This window comes from Dromiciops gliroides, chromosome 1 (assembly GCF_019393635.1).
Source record: "Dromiciops gliroides isolate mDroGli1 chromosome 1, mDroGli1.pri, whole genome shotgun sequence".
NCBI lineage: Eukaryota > Metazoa > Chordata > Mammalia > Microbiotheria > Microbiotheriidae > Dromiciops > Dromiciops gliroides.
In genome coordinates, this window is record NC_057861.1 from 152,982,610 (window position 1) to 152,998,252 (window position 15,643).

Genomic DNA, 15,643 nt, shown 5'->3' on the forward strand with positions numbered 1-15,643 from the left:
CAGGTACTCCTGAATCCAGGGCCAGTGCTTTTATCCACTGCGCCACCTAGCCGCCCCCAAATAGAGGTATTTTCAACTGAAATAAGAATGTATGGAAGACATGAGAGTTTAATGAGGTAGAGGATGTTAATAGGATATCTAGGTTAATTCATACAAAGCATTTGGAGGGAGGAAAGGCAGTAAGCTCTCGGAACTCACGACACTATCACTCCAGAAAACCTCCAAATAATGCCATAGGACAATTCCTGGAGTAGCAGAACCCACAAAAGCATGAGCTGAGACCATTTTCTAACCAAAGAGAGCTGAGAAGGTCAGCAGGAGTGGGCTGCTGTGCCAGGGTAGGAGTGAAGCTCAACCCCGCAGTCACGCCAACACATATCCAGTCCTACACAGGCTGAGCCAGAGAAAGAGACCCCTGGAGCCTCTGAATCAGCTGCAGCACCAGTGTTGTCTGGAACTAAGTTCTCTGTCTGGTTAGAGGGCTGAGCGGTTGGCCAGGGGGAGATTACAGGGGTCTCTGCTGGCACTAAGGCAGAACTTGGGTGTTTCGCCCTTGCTGGGAACCAGGAAGTAGACTTGAGTGGCCAAGGTGGGGGAGGGGTGCAAGCTTGTCAGAGCTAGCAACCACAGCACACAAAGTTTTGCTGTCTGGTTAATTGGCGAGTTGGCCTGGGCTGTCTGTGGACTAGGGAGCAGGCCAGGTGAGTGAGAAACCTGACCCTCCTTAAATTATACCACCTGGGACCACCTGAAACTTGGGACAGGGCAGCCTGGAAACAGTTCCTCACTTCAAGGAGTTAAAAATCAAGTAAAAGATAGGCAAGATGAGCAGAAAGAGAAAGGTGAGACCATAGAAAGTTTCTTTAGTGACAAGGAAGATAGTGGTACACCCTCAAAAGAGGATAGCAACGTCAGGGCTCTTACATCCAAAGCTTCCAAGAAAAATATGAATTGGTCTCAGGCCATAGAGGCACTCAAAAAGGACTCTGAAGATAAAGTAAGAAAGGTAGAAGAGGGGGCAGCTAGGTGGCGCAGTGGTTAGAGCACCGGCCCTGGATTCAGGAGTATCTGAGTTCAAATCTGGCCTCAGACACTTACCAGCTGTGTGACCCTGGGCAAGTCACTTAACCCCAATTGGCTCACTAAAAAAACCCCAACAACAACAACAAAAAAACAACAACAATAAATATCCCAGAAGGAGAAATTGAGTCAGTCATAGATGAGTTAACAAAAGAAAAAAAAAGAGAGGTAGAAGAAAAAATGGAAAGAGAAATGAGAATGAGGCAGGAGGGTCATGAAGAAGTATTGGGAGATTCAGAACCAAAGATTAGAGAAGATATTAGAAATGTATATATTGACTTGGAATTTAGCTGTGTATAGACAATGGAACCCATGAAAGTGAACATTACTGCCAAAGGATAGAATATAAAAAAGAAAAAAGGGAATCAGGACAGAACCTTGAATTATATCAATGTTTAGCAATTTGAAGTTGGATGTCTGTCTGATCCTGAAAATAATCCTATGAGATAGGTTGTGCAGATATAAATGATTCATTTTGTATATGGGAAAACCAAGATTCACAGTAAGATTTTAAACTAGAAAGTGACTGTCAAGGCTAGTGAATATTAGAAACAAAACTAGAACCCAGGCCTAATTAGTTAGTCAGTCAATGAGCAATTATTAAATACTATTTGACAGGTACTTGTGCTACACACTAGATACACATCTAATCCTTTTTTCCACTATACAATTGTGTAATTTAAAATTCTAAATGTGGGTTCTAATCTGTCCCCCCAGTTTGGGGGGAAACTGACTAAAATCACTGATCAACGAATTTAGGTTTTTTAAGGGTTTATTGAAAGATAGTAAAAGAAAGAGAAAGATTGAGAACAGATTTCCCATAACCTGGTGATCCTAAACATCCCTGGCTTCCACTTCTGAAGTCTTCTGCCACCATGCCAATCTCTCACAGCCGAAGAGGCTGAGCTCTCTCAACAGCCCCCGATTCCTCCCTCCTGTTCCCCTCCCAGAAGTGGGAGGTTCTTCAAGCTGATTGGTCAAAGTTGTTAGCTTCTGAGAACAAATACTTTCTTAAGTACCCTTAAGTACCAGCTGGATGTGCTTACAATATAGTAAGCAGTCAACAGTCAATTGCCTTATCTAATTCAATCAGTTTAAATCTCCAGGTGGGTCCCTGAGTATCTGCTAAATCCATTATCTTAACACACCATGCTGCCTCTCTCTTAATTGAGCTAGCAAACACAAAGGACAAAGGAAAAAATTTTTATTAGCTGGTCTTTACCCTCTTAGAAAACCCCATATATAAAATCAACATAGGCAGAAAGAGCTCACTTGACATCTACTTTGTACATCAGAACATCTGGGGTGAGATTCCCCCATAAACTCACAAATCTCAGTTTTCCACATTCTATTGAGAACTCTGGGACTAGCTAACCATATAAGTGTCTTAACTGCCTCATTTCCTCAGATGAGTAATCTTGGTCCTCTACTGCCAATGTGCCACTCCAATCTACTTTCCTTCATATGTCTTCCCCAATCCCAGTCATCTAATGTTACCATTTTAGTAAGCAAACTTCAGGTTTTCAGCTAGGTTCTTCCTGTTTTTGTTCATAACATTGTCTGTGGCCTTGGCTCCCATCCTTCTGATGAATTCTTAACCATTCTTGAAAACAATACTTGAATACCACTTCTTCTAGGAAGGTATTACAACACTACCAATCATTATATTCTTTCCATGCTTAATTCTCACAACTCCAAAATGCTGACTAAGCATTCCTTAATGTCATGGGTCAGTAATGATGTTTTCCCTCTATGGCCTTGGACAGAACTTTGTTTTCATCTATCTTAACATCTTCACATATTATGTGGGATTGTATTTATGTTGGTCATATTCCAATACTAATCTATAAGCTCCTTAACATCAGGAAGGATCTTTACTTATGTGAATTTTTTATCTTCCCCTCCCCACAGCCTATCATAGTACCACAGTGCTTTATATACAATTCATATTGAATATTTTTAAGTGAATTAACATACATTGATTAAAATGTATTATTATTGAAAGCATTCCTAAATGAAATAGAGACCAATGAAATTTATATATATATATAGATATATATACATGTGTATATATACATTTATATTTTAACTTTAAGTTATATAATTATTACCTTTCATGATTTATATTTTATTAGGCTGATTAAAATTTTCTTAATTCTTATTTTTACCATATTTCATCTAACATGAATGTAAATAAACAAGAGATAGAAAGCACTGTGATGTATAAAATGGAAATTTTTATTATATTAAATTAAAGGTTTTTGTATAAATAAGGTCAATGTATATAAGATTAGAAGGAAAGCAAAAAATTCAGAAAAAAATGATAGACTGTCTCTCAGATAAAGGTCTCATTTCTCAAATATATAAAGAATTTTGTCTAATTTATAAAAATATGAGTCACTCCCCAATTGATAAATAGTTAAAGAATATGAACAGGCAGGTTTTTTATGAAGAAATCAAAACTATATATAATCATATATATAATGGGGGCAGGTAGGTGGTGCAGTGGATAAAGCACAGGTCCTGAATTCAGGAGGACTTAAGTTCAAATCTGGCCTTAGACACTTGATACTTGCTAGCTGCGTGACCCTGGGCAAGTCACTTAACCCTCATTTCCCTGAAAAAAAAAAGGTCTTAATTATTGACTGGAAAAATGCAAAATAAAACATCTTTTTGGGGGGCAGGGCAATGAGGGTTAAGTGACTTGCCCAGGGTCACACAGCTAGCAAGTATCAAGTGTCTGAGGCCTCATTTGAACTCAGGTCCTCCTGAATCCAGGGCTAGTGCTTTATCCACTGCACCACCTAGCTGCCCCAAAACAACTTTAAAATATCATATTATAGCTATCAGATTAGCTAACATGATAGATGCCCTTCAATTAGGAATGGCTAAACAAGTTATAGTATATGATTGTGATGGAATACTACCATGCTATAAGAAATCATTATCTAGTTGAGTTTAGAAAAAATATGGAAAGGTCTGCTATGCTGGGATGGGAATAGAACCCAACCCCAAGGTCGATCTGACACAGATCTAGCCACAGGCAGGCTGCACCAGAGAAAGGGACCTCCAGAGACTCTGAATTGGCTGCAGTGCCAGCATCTTCTGGAACTAAGCTCATGGTCTGGTGAGAGGTTTGAGTGGTTTGCCAAGGGGAGATTACAGGGGTCTCTGCTGGCACTAAGACAGAACTTGGTTATTTTATCCCTGATGGGAACCAGGAAGCAACCCTGAGTGGTGGTGGCCTAGGTGGGAGAGAGGTGCAGGCTTGCTGGAGCTATCAATCCAGTGAAACAAAAAATTTTGCTTTCTGGTTGAAGAGCAAGTAGGTCTAGCGTTATTTGTAGACCAGAACACAGGCCAGGCAAGTGAAGAACCTGCTGCTCCTTAAACCATACGACTTGGGAACCCCTGAAGGTTGGGACAATGCAGCCTGGAAGCAGTGGCCTACATTAAGAAGGACTTAAAAGTCAAGTAAAAGATGGGCAAGATGAGCAGACAGAGAAAGATGCAGACCATAGAAAGTTTCTTTAGTGACAAGGAAGATTAAGGTGCACCCTCAGAAGAGGATAGCAATGTCAGGGCTCTTACACCCAAAGCTTCCAAGAAAAATATGAATTGGTCTCAGGCCATAGAGGCACTCCAAAAGGATTTTGAAGATAAAGTAAGAGAGGTAGAGGAAAAAATTGAAAGAGAAATGAGTGATGAAGGAGGGTCATTAAAAAAAAAGGCAACAGCTTGAAAAGCGAAATGGAAAAGCTCTCTGAAGAAAATAATTGCCTAAGAATTAGGATTGAACAAATGGAAGCTAGTGACTTTATGAGAAACCAAGACACAATAAAGCAAATTCAAATGAATAAAAAAATAGAGGGCAATGTGAAATATCTTATTGGAAAAACCAAGAATCACCTACCCAGCAAAACTGTGTATAATCTTTCAGGGGGAAAAATGGAACTTCAATGAAAAAGAGGACTTTGAGGTATTCATGATGAAAAGACCTGAACTGAATAGAAAATTTGACTTTCAAATATAAGACCCTAGAGAAACAGAAAAAAGTAAACAGGAAAAAGAAATTATGAGGGATGTTAAAAGGTTTAAACTGTTTACATTCCTACATGGGAAGGTGATATGTCTAACTCATAAGAACTTTCTCAATGTTAGGGCAGATGATAGAAATAAATTTAGACAGAGGGCACAGGTGGGAATTGATTATGAAGGGATGAAATCTATAAAGCATTTATTTTTTATTTATTTTGTTTTGGTGGGGCAGTCAGGGTTGGGTGACATGCTGGGGGCAAGCAGTGGGTGGGGTTCTTATATCTGAGGCTGGATTTGGGCTTGGGTCCTCCTGGGTCCAGGGTGGGTGCTTTGTTCACGGAGTGTTACCTAGCTGTCCCATTATGATATCTTTAGAGTAAAATTGAGGGGTAAGAGGATTGCACTGGGGGAGGAAGGGGAGAGGGGGAAGGGGAGAAGTAGAATGGGGTGAAATCCCACATGAAAGAAGCAGGAAAGGGCTTATGGAGTGGGGGAGAGAGGGGGAGGAGCAGACAGGGAATGAGCCTTACAGTCATCAAAATTGGCTCAAAGACCTTAATCTCATCAGAGTTGGCTCAAGGAGGGAATAGCATACACACTCAATTGGGTGGAGTAATCTATCTAACCCTGCAGGAGGGTAGGAGGGGAAGGGGATAAGGAGGGAGGGGTGAGAGAAGGGAGGGCAGATTGGGAGAAAGAAAAAAATATGGAAAAACTCCCATTAAAATAATGAAAAAAATGAAATGAGCAGTACCATGTGAATTTTGTACATAGTAATAGAAATTTTGTCCAAAACCAACTTTGAATGACTAATTCATCTTGAGTAGCATAAATACTCAAACCAACTATAAAGGACATACAAAGGATGATGCTATCCACCTCCAGAAAAAGAACTGATAAATAGAAGTATGGATAGTATGGTTTTACATATGTATTTGCATTTGTGTTTAATTGTATCCTCCTCCAGGGCAGGATGGGGAGGGAAGGAGAAAAAATATTAAAAGTACAGAGCAGAAAACAAAAGAAAACTCAGAAGAAGCACAGAAAAGCAGGGTAGCTTTGAAAATAATGTGTAGTATTTATTAGATAGTTTTTTGAAAAAAGTGAACAGTTTGAAATGGAAGTTCCTGGTTATATATTGAATCATATCTTATGTTGTTCTGTGTATATAGCAATGTTCTTTATTGTCTTTTTGTATTTAATTTCAAAATGAGTAAAAGGATAACAAAACCCAAAATAATAATAATGTAAATGTAGTCTCAAAAGATTCACTGATGCCAAGATTATGCCCTTGCTTTTGTTTCTATTGTCAACCTAATTGATTAACTGTTGGATCTTAAAAAAAAACCCAATAAAAATGCATCATTTTATTCTTTTAAAGCTCTACTAACAAAGGCTGTACATACAAATGGTGTTGTTCATTGAACCTGGCAGAGTAATAAATTGTTTATATTCACTCTTTATACAACTGTTTAATCTTTTGTAAAAAGAAAGACTATTCTCTTTTTTAAATAATTGTTTTTTGTATTTTGAGAATACCTAATCAAGTAAGATAAACAAACCATTAAATTATGAACTAAAGCCCCAGTATAGTCATGATGTTCTCATTTCCTGATCTTTGATAGGCATTAGTTTTTACAAACATACAACAAATTAAAGTACCATAAAAAGTTATAACTGGAGAGGCTAATTAGTGTTAACCTCTCTGAAATATTATGCAGGCATATGCTTGAAGAAGAGTGCAAAGATATTTGGGAAAGAGAACAGGCAAAGCACACAGCTATGTCTTAACAATGTATGTATATACACATACATATGTACATATCTGTATGTATATATTTATGTATGTACGTATATATACATGAATATGTTTGTGTGTTATGTACACATACAAATGTATGTTACACATAAAAAGGAAATCTTGATTTAACCATGTTCCCCCCTTATTGTTCAAATAAAAGTCTATATAAAAACATATTAACAAACAAAAAAAACAGGAAAGTATACAGCAGGATCAGCCCAAACATTCTCTCCAGAAGTGCAGGGAGTCTGCCCTAACATAAAAGTACAAAGTCAGGAAGCAGGCTCAAAGAATGAATAAACAAAAAGTATGAATATAACAAGTTGGAAACAAATAATTAAGGTAAGAAATAATAAAAGGCTTCATATCCATTTTAACCTTAAAAAAAAACCCCAAACTTTAAGGGCCATAATATTCTGATCAATAATATTCACGTACAGAAATTTCACAGACTTCAATGGAAGTCACTTGTTTTTCTAGCCAATATATTTTTTAACTTCCTGAGTTGTTTTCCTTTTTTGTTATTAGGAATATTTGTTCATTGGTATCTTTCTTCAGCATTAGTTTCTTCTCTTATTACAAATTTCTTGCCTAATGCAACTATCTTCCATCTAATGACAAGCATTTTGCAAAAGAGAGTATATTTCTAGATCTGCAAAGGAAGTAAAAATTCAAGCAAGGTGTTTTTGTTTGTTATACCTTTCCTATTTTGAATGATTCATGATTTTATCAATGTAAATACTCTCCTCTCTCCTTGCTTTCTAATCCTGGGCAATTCTCATTCATATCTTCCCAATAATTCAGAGAATTAACCAATATGTTGGAAGCTTTACTTTTCTTAATAACCCACATATATAAAGCAGTTTAAGGTTTAGAAAGCACTTTCTATCAATGAGTCCCTACTACATGGTAGGCACTAGGGATTCAAATACACATAATGCAATAATTCCATGTGATTTTATATCATAAGACTGTGAGATAGGTAGGGAAAACATTATCCCAATTATTCTTTTCATTGTCCAATTATTATTTCTCATTCTCATTCCATTACTGGCCCATCCTCCTTTTTCAGCCATACATAATTTCAGAAATGTCCTTCATACTTGCATATATCTTTTTAGAAGTAGTATGACCTCATCAATAAGATTGTCAGAATTTGAGTCAGAAAGAACTGTGATCAAATCTTGACTCCAGTACTTACTAGCTCTGTGATCATGAGCACATGATTCAATTACTGATGGTGATGATGATGATGATAAATTTAAAACCCAACTTATCACCAGGGGGAAGGGCAATGGCAAAATAGGGAAAGGCCTCCTGCAAAAGGCGAGAACAGATCTGAGACTTGAAGGAGAGGCAGAAGTGAGAGGAGGGAGTGCATTCCAGACATAGACAAAGCTAGTACAAATTCATGGAGATGTGATATTAAGTGTCATGTGTCTATATTGGCTAATATAAAGTATATAGAAGAGAAGTATGTAGGTTATTCAGTTGTTTTTTAGTGCTGTCTGATTCTTCATGACCCCATTTGGGGTTTTCTTGGCAGAGATACTGGAGTTGTTTGCCATTTTCTTCTCCAGCTCATTTTACAGAAGAGGAAACAGGGTAAACAGGGTTTGTCAAGGGCCAGATTTGAACTCAGAAGATGAGTCTTCCTAACTCTAGGCCTAGCACTCTATCTGCTACACCAACTAGCTTTCCAATATGTAACTTGACTAAAAATGTAAGGAGGGGCTAAATTGTGAAAAGCTTTTAATGCCAAACATATAAATTTATATTTGATGCTAGAGATACTAGGAAGTTGAGTTTATTAAAAATGGGGAGGGGTATATGTTCAGATCCATGTATTAGAAAAATCACTTTGATGTCAGTATGAAAGATGGTTTGGAGTGGGGAAAAATTTGAAGCAGGGTGGCTATCTGAGTGGAAAGAAGTGGATGTGCGCCAGAGGCATTATGGAGAAAGAAAGTAAAAGATTCAACAAGTGATTATATAAGTAGGTGAGTGACACTGAGGAGCTGATAATAATTGTGAACCTGAGTGACTAGAAGGATGGTGCCACCCTCAATTATAATAGGCAAGTTTGGATATGTTAAGTTTGAGATACCTATGATACATTTAGATAATGATATGAAATTGAAACTCAAGAGAAAAGAACATAATATTGATATACATGTCGATGAGTCATCTGCACAGAAATAACAATTAAACCAATTAGGCTGGTGAGATCACCAAGTGAGAGAGTATAAAGAGAAAAGGGCCAAGGGGTTTGGGATAGATTCACATCTAGCGGACAGATGAAGATCCAGCAAAAGAGACTGAGAAGCAGCAATAAGACAGGTAAGAGGAGAACCAAGAGAAAGCAGGTTCAGAGAGGAGAGATTAACCAATGGGAGAGTGTGGTCAAATGTCAAATGCTGAAGAGAGGTCAAGAAGGATGGGGATTGAGAAAAAGTCATTAGAATATGCAATTTAAGAGATATGAGTCATTTCAGTGAATGAGAAGGTGAAACGGCAGGGGCATTAGAAGATGGTGAAAGAAGGGGGGCACCAAGTGTAGGTGGCTTTTTCAAGATTAGCTGAGGAGAAATACAAGGCAATAACTAACAGGGATTTTTATTTGCATAGTATCTAGTGAAATCAGATGCTTCATGGACTCCTGTCACTTCGAGGACATGACTTTTACAACTCTACTAATAAATATTTTTTGAATGGTTCGTCCCTAGTACTGAAATTTATAGTTGCATCACAAGCAATGACTTCAGGGTTAGTATGCCATTGCCAATTCTTCTACTTCAGGAGCTAAATATTGACCCAATTACCAAATATTATGATTATCTGCCCCCCTATACACACACACATACTGAGCTATGCTGCCTCATATTAATTTCATTTACACATTTAATATTGGTCTTTAATTACATTTTATTTTTGCTTTGTAAAAGTTCAAAATTAGGAAATAAAAATAACTGGAAGATTACTAAAGATCTTTCTGAATGCTTCCCTTCCTTAGTCTTTAATAAAAATATGTTTATTTTTCATAACAACTTCTGTGGTGGTAAAAGTGTTTCACCTCACCTAATCAAGAAATGTGTAGAGCTATGTGGGTAGTGAGCCAGAATAATGGAAATAACCTGTCATAAGTCTACATAGATTTGGGAATTTTATTAGCCCCTGCTGCATTTTATAATTCCAGAATCATGTGACTTCTTTGCAGTAAATTAGAAAGACCATTTTTTTTTGTTCTGGTTTTACTGCTATTGTGACTGATAAGCTCCCCTTCCATCTCTAAAATTTTATATTATCACTATGAAAAACTAATCTGTTACTAATTTTCTACTGTAAGACACCACTGCTGTTACTTTTATTAGTAGATATGACATGCTTTTTTCCCTTTTCTCCACAAGCCCAAGTCTATCATTTCATTTTAAGTTACAGGTCAATATTCAATTCATCTGTCTAATTTGTAGATGAAGGTCCCAATAAAAAGGTCATTCATTGGAAAGGGTCATTGCAGGGGATGAAATAAAAGGTAAAGAGAAAGCTTGGATAGGAAAATAAAATAACTCAAAGAGAAACAAAAATATAGTATTATGCACGGTAATTAGGGAAATAGGACAAGAAGGAAGGTTAATGGAAAGTAGTTTTCTATCATTTAGATTAAGTTAGCAGTGAAATGTCATCATTGTTATCAAGCATTTAGGTGATTACTATTGACCACCATGTTAAGCTCTGGGGACACAAAGAAAGGCAAAAAACCCCCATGGCCCTTGCACTCAGAGGGCTCACGTTCTAATGGAAGCCACAACATGCAAACAACTAGGTAAGTACAAGATTTATAGAGTGTAAGTGGGAGGCAATCTCAGAGGGCAGGCACGAGTTTGGGGTTGGTAGAAGGCAGACTGAGGAAACCTTTCAGAAGATGGGCTTTGAACTGAGTTTTGAAGGAAACTGGAGTAGCCAGTAGATGCTAAGGAGGGAGACCATTCCAGGTATGGGGATAGACAATTAAAAGTGTCACTGGATAGGATGTGGAGGGGAGTAAAGTGTAAGAAGCCTGGAAAAGCAAGAAGGGGGCAGATTGTGAAGGGCTTTAAAAGCCAAACTAGAGGATTTTCTATTTGGTCCTGGAGGTAATAGGGAGCCACTGAAGTTAATTAAGAAGGATGGCCAGACCTGTGCTTTACGAAGGTAACCATAGCCCCTGTGAGGAGAATGGATTGGTATGGGGAGAGACTTGAGGCATGGAGAACAGTCAGCAGGCTAGTGTAATAGTCCAGGAGTGAAGGCCTTCACCGGGTGGCAACTGTGGGAGTGAAGACAATCTCTTAGAAGTGTTGTGAAGGTAGAATCAACAAGACAGATTAGATAAACTGGGTGAGAATGAGGAGTCAAGGATGATGCAGAGGTAATTGAGTCTGCATGACAGGGCAGACTGTGGTGCCTTTGACAGGTCAAGGTTTGGGGGTGGGGAAGATAATGGGTTCCATTCTGGACATGGTGAGTTTTAGAAATAGAACATCCAGTATAAGATGTCTAATAGACATCTTATGATGTGAGACTGAATAATTTCTAACTGGAATAAAATTCAAAAATGAACTGAGATGGCATTCAGAAATGATCTTTGGAAATGTCCCATACTCTGGACTCCCAGAGCTATGTGTAACCTTTTCGCTTGACTCTTAACAACAAACATTTATTAAGTTCTTAGTATGTGCCAGACACAGTATTAAGTGCTGGGATTAATAATAAAAGCAGAAAGTCAGTCCCTGCCCTGAAGGAGCTTACTTTCTAAAGGTGGAAGAAAACATATTAAAGGAAGCTGAAAGAGGTAGGTAGGGTGGGGAGATGACTGTAGAGAAAGTTTCTTAGAAAAAGGAGATATGGGGGTAGCTAGGTGTTGAAGCAGATAGAGCACCAGCCCTGGAGTTCAGTAGTACCTGAGTTCAAATCCGGCCTCAGACACTTAACACTTACTAGCTGTGTGACCCTGGGCAAGTCACTTAACCCCAACTGTCTCACTAAATAAAAAAAAAAGAAAGAAAAAGGAGATATGGCTGGGCTGGATGTCCTCCTTAAATTTAGGTTTTGGGAGGAGGTATCTAAATAGAGGGAAAAGAGAGGTAGCAGGATATTTCCATTGTGTGAATTCCAATGCTGGTATTAGTTTCCAGTTTGAAAAGTTTCTCCTCTTACTGAATAATCTTAAAGGCAGGTAGAACACTTGAGAAAGAATTTTAGAGATGGATGGAATCTTAGATATCAATTGTCATTTACAGATAAGAAACAGATTTGCCCAAGGTCACATAGTAGTGCAACCCCATTCTCAAAGTCCATTGATATGGGATTCAGTTTTCTTCAGTGTGTTATTTAAAGTATTGGGGGACTAATATGGGTTTTCTAAAATATTACTAAATTATATACTAATGGCTATTGCACCAGTTTTGGCAGTAAGCATTTATTATTAATATCACATTATTAAAATTTTGATCCTGTCTCCCTAACTTCCCCACTAGACACAGGTTTACAGGCCTAAACAATTACATACCCAGTGTATTAAGCCAAGAGGAGAGGGCTAGTGGAGAGTAAAAGAGAGTCCAGGGAAAAAGAGAGCAAGTCCCGTGAGGTCCAGTCTTTTTCCTCTTTTCTATAGAGGCAGCTCCTTACACACTGATCAAAGCTAATTGGCTAGCATAATTCAATTCCACTGGTTGATGTGAGTGGGGGTTGGGTCCATATTAAAATGAGCTCTACCTTGATGATACCAGGGTCTAATGGGAGATCCCCTGAGGCACAAAGGCACATTCAGATAAATGTGGTTTAATTCCCTCAATTCACTGAACTAGACACAAAGAGTCTATTCTCCACCTCTATTGTGCCCTTAGGCTGGTCCCCAAAAGAGATTATTTTAGATTAGATTGGATTCAGTTCCTGAACTGAAGTAGGGGGTGGGGGGGGAGGGGAAGGGGGAAGAAAGTGCCCCCCCCCCAAAAAAAAACCCCATTATCAACAATTATTTTCTCACATCAGTCTTCATCTAGTTCATGTTAACTCTACTCCACTTCTCACACAGGGCAGGGCATTCAATTCCATCAATGAGGAGAGAGTCCCATCCCAATGGGCTTTGGGCCTGGGGTTGCAGTTGCAAGAGATGCAGTCTGGATCAGAACCCAGGTCTTTGACTCCTAAGGAAGAATGTATGTGTATGGGGGGTGGGGTGGGGTGGGGGTGTCTTTCCACTATACTTGTATACTACATACAGCTTAGCAGAGTGTACTATACATACTAAGTGCTTAATAGGTGTCCGTTTAATGAATATATAAAAAGTTATGCTGAACAGGAATCATTTAGGTACAGTTTAGAGATGAGACTTTTGGTTAGCAATTTCACAAAAGGTCAAGAGGTATACTAATATTAACTTCAATAACCAGTTGCAAATACAAAGCACTTGTCATACAAAATAAACTGAATCTTTCTACTTAAATGATTTACTTTCTAGGAAAGGGAATGTTTAAAACCTGCTATTTACAAATCCAATAATCAAAGGAAGATCCGCACTATTCTTCTGTAATTCCTCACTTAGAGGCTTCTTTCTTCTCCCCAACCGTGATAACTGCATTGTAGGCAACTAGAATTAGCCTTTCTGAGCTCAATATCTGAAGGAGCATTTATTTTATAGCTTATCTTTCCTTGAAAAGTTTAAAGATTCTGGAAACCTGATTAGATAAGAAATGTTGATTCCTATCCCAGTATCCTAAGGCCAAAGAATACACCTATAGTATATATAGATAAGAAATTGAGGATGGGGAAGGCATTTAAACATTTGGGACAGAATTTCCAAAACTAATCTCTATTCTGTTTTCTTAAAGAACTTTAATAATGTGTTTCCAACACAACTTTTACTAAAACACATATATCTAGTTTTAGGAAGCTGGAAAGTGAAATGGAGTGTAGAACTTGGAAACTTTAGTTCAAATCCTGCCTCAGATACAAAATAACTGTGTGACTGGGTAAGTCACTAAACCTCTCTGTGGTTCAGTTTCCTTATCTGAAAATGGGTATAATAATAGTGCCTACTTCATAAGGTTGTTGTGAGGATCAAAGGGGTTAATATATTAGTGTTTTGCAAGCACTAAAGCCTTTATCAGTTCTAACTATGGGATTTGCCTTGGAATTTCTTTAAATTTTGAGCTTCCTAAAGTAATTTACAATTTACGTAACACTTTGAGGCTTACAAAGTACAACTTTCCTAACAACACTGTGTGCTGGGAAGTAGTATTTCCCTGAGGCCCACTGTGTCACAGTAAAGATTCCACCCAGAGGGCAACTAAGAATGGGTGGAAGTTGTAGAAAGTGATTTTGGTTCCAAGGAAATAGACAGCCTCAAAAGAGTTGAGTTTCTTGACCCAAGAGGCCCTCAAATGAAGAGTGCATGAATAGTTCCTGGGATGTTGTAGTCAGAATTCTCAATAGTATATGGTTTGGACTGGATGACCTCAGAAATGCCTTCAAATTCTGCAGCTCCAACGCCAGTATTTTTGTCTTTAAAAAATTTTTGATTTCTTAATGTCACTTCCTAATGGCTTTCCTTCTCCTAAAAGAACCCTTCCTTCAAACAAGAATAGTCAAGCAAAATAAATACAGGAATCAGGAAGAACTTGAGTCACTCCCTTAGGAAATCACTTAAACCTGTCCGTACCTCAGTTTCCTCGACTGTAAAATGGGGATAATAATAGCACCTAACTACGTGGGTCGTGGCGAGGATCAAGTGAGGTATCTATACAGTATTTAGCACAGCGCCTTGTACACAGCAGGCGCTTAATAGAGCTTGTTCCCTTCCCCTTCACCTAATTAAGTAATTCACCACAATTTTATTTCGGGAAAAGTTGTGACTTTTGTTGAATAACACAGATAACATTTGTAAAACCGATGGATTTCCATTTCCTGACCTACCACCCCTTATTTCCACCCACCAAACCCAACACCAGTGCCCACAAGTAATTACGGAGTTTAAGAAGCCGGGAGTCTGAGGAAGAGAACAAAGAACCCGGGAGTTCCACAAACTAGATAATTAACACCTGGGGCAGAGCGGTTAGCCATTATCTGTTTGTTTATGGGGAATGGAAAGTCCAGGGAAATACCAGGGCCTGGAGGCAGCTGGGTAAACTTTGTAGATTCCTCCTAACCTCGGGGTGAAGGAAAGAGCTCGGGTTGTCCGCAGGCAAAGATAGTCGCCCCTCCCGGAGCAGGCCATCATTGCCCCACCCCCTCCCGGGCAGCAGCTCAAACTACCAAGGCCATTTACACATCGAAGTTATGAGGTGGCACAGCTTTCTTATACGCGGCCCGCCCCCGTCCAACCCCCTCGTAAACTTTTGGGTTAACGGTCCTGCAGCGCGCAATGCTCCCTGGTCCGGGGATCGTGCAACCCGCCCCCCCCCCCCAGGTTCCCCGAAGCGAGCGTGCAGCCACCCGACACTCGCAGAGCTTCGCCCGGGGGTTCTGTAAGCCAAGTACCAAGAGGGCTTCAGGTTAAAAGCGAGAGGCGCGGCGCCCACTCCCAGGGCCCGCATTCGGCTCTTGCCAACTCCACCCGCGCGCACGCGCGCACGCGCGCACGCACGCACGCGCACCGCAGCGAGGCGTTCTGCGAGAGGGGGCGCGCGCGCGACCGGTTTCCCCATTTACCCCCTCACCTCTTCCCACCCAATCGCAGCGACTCCC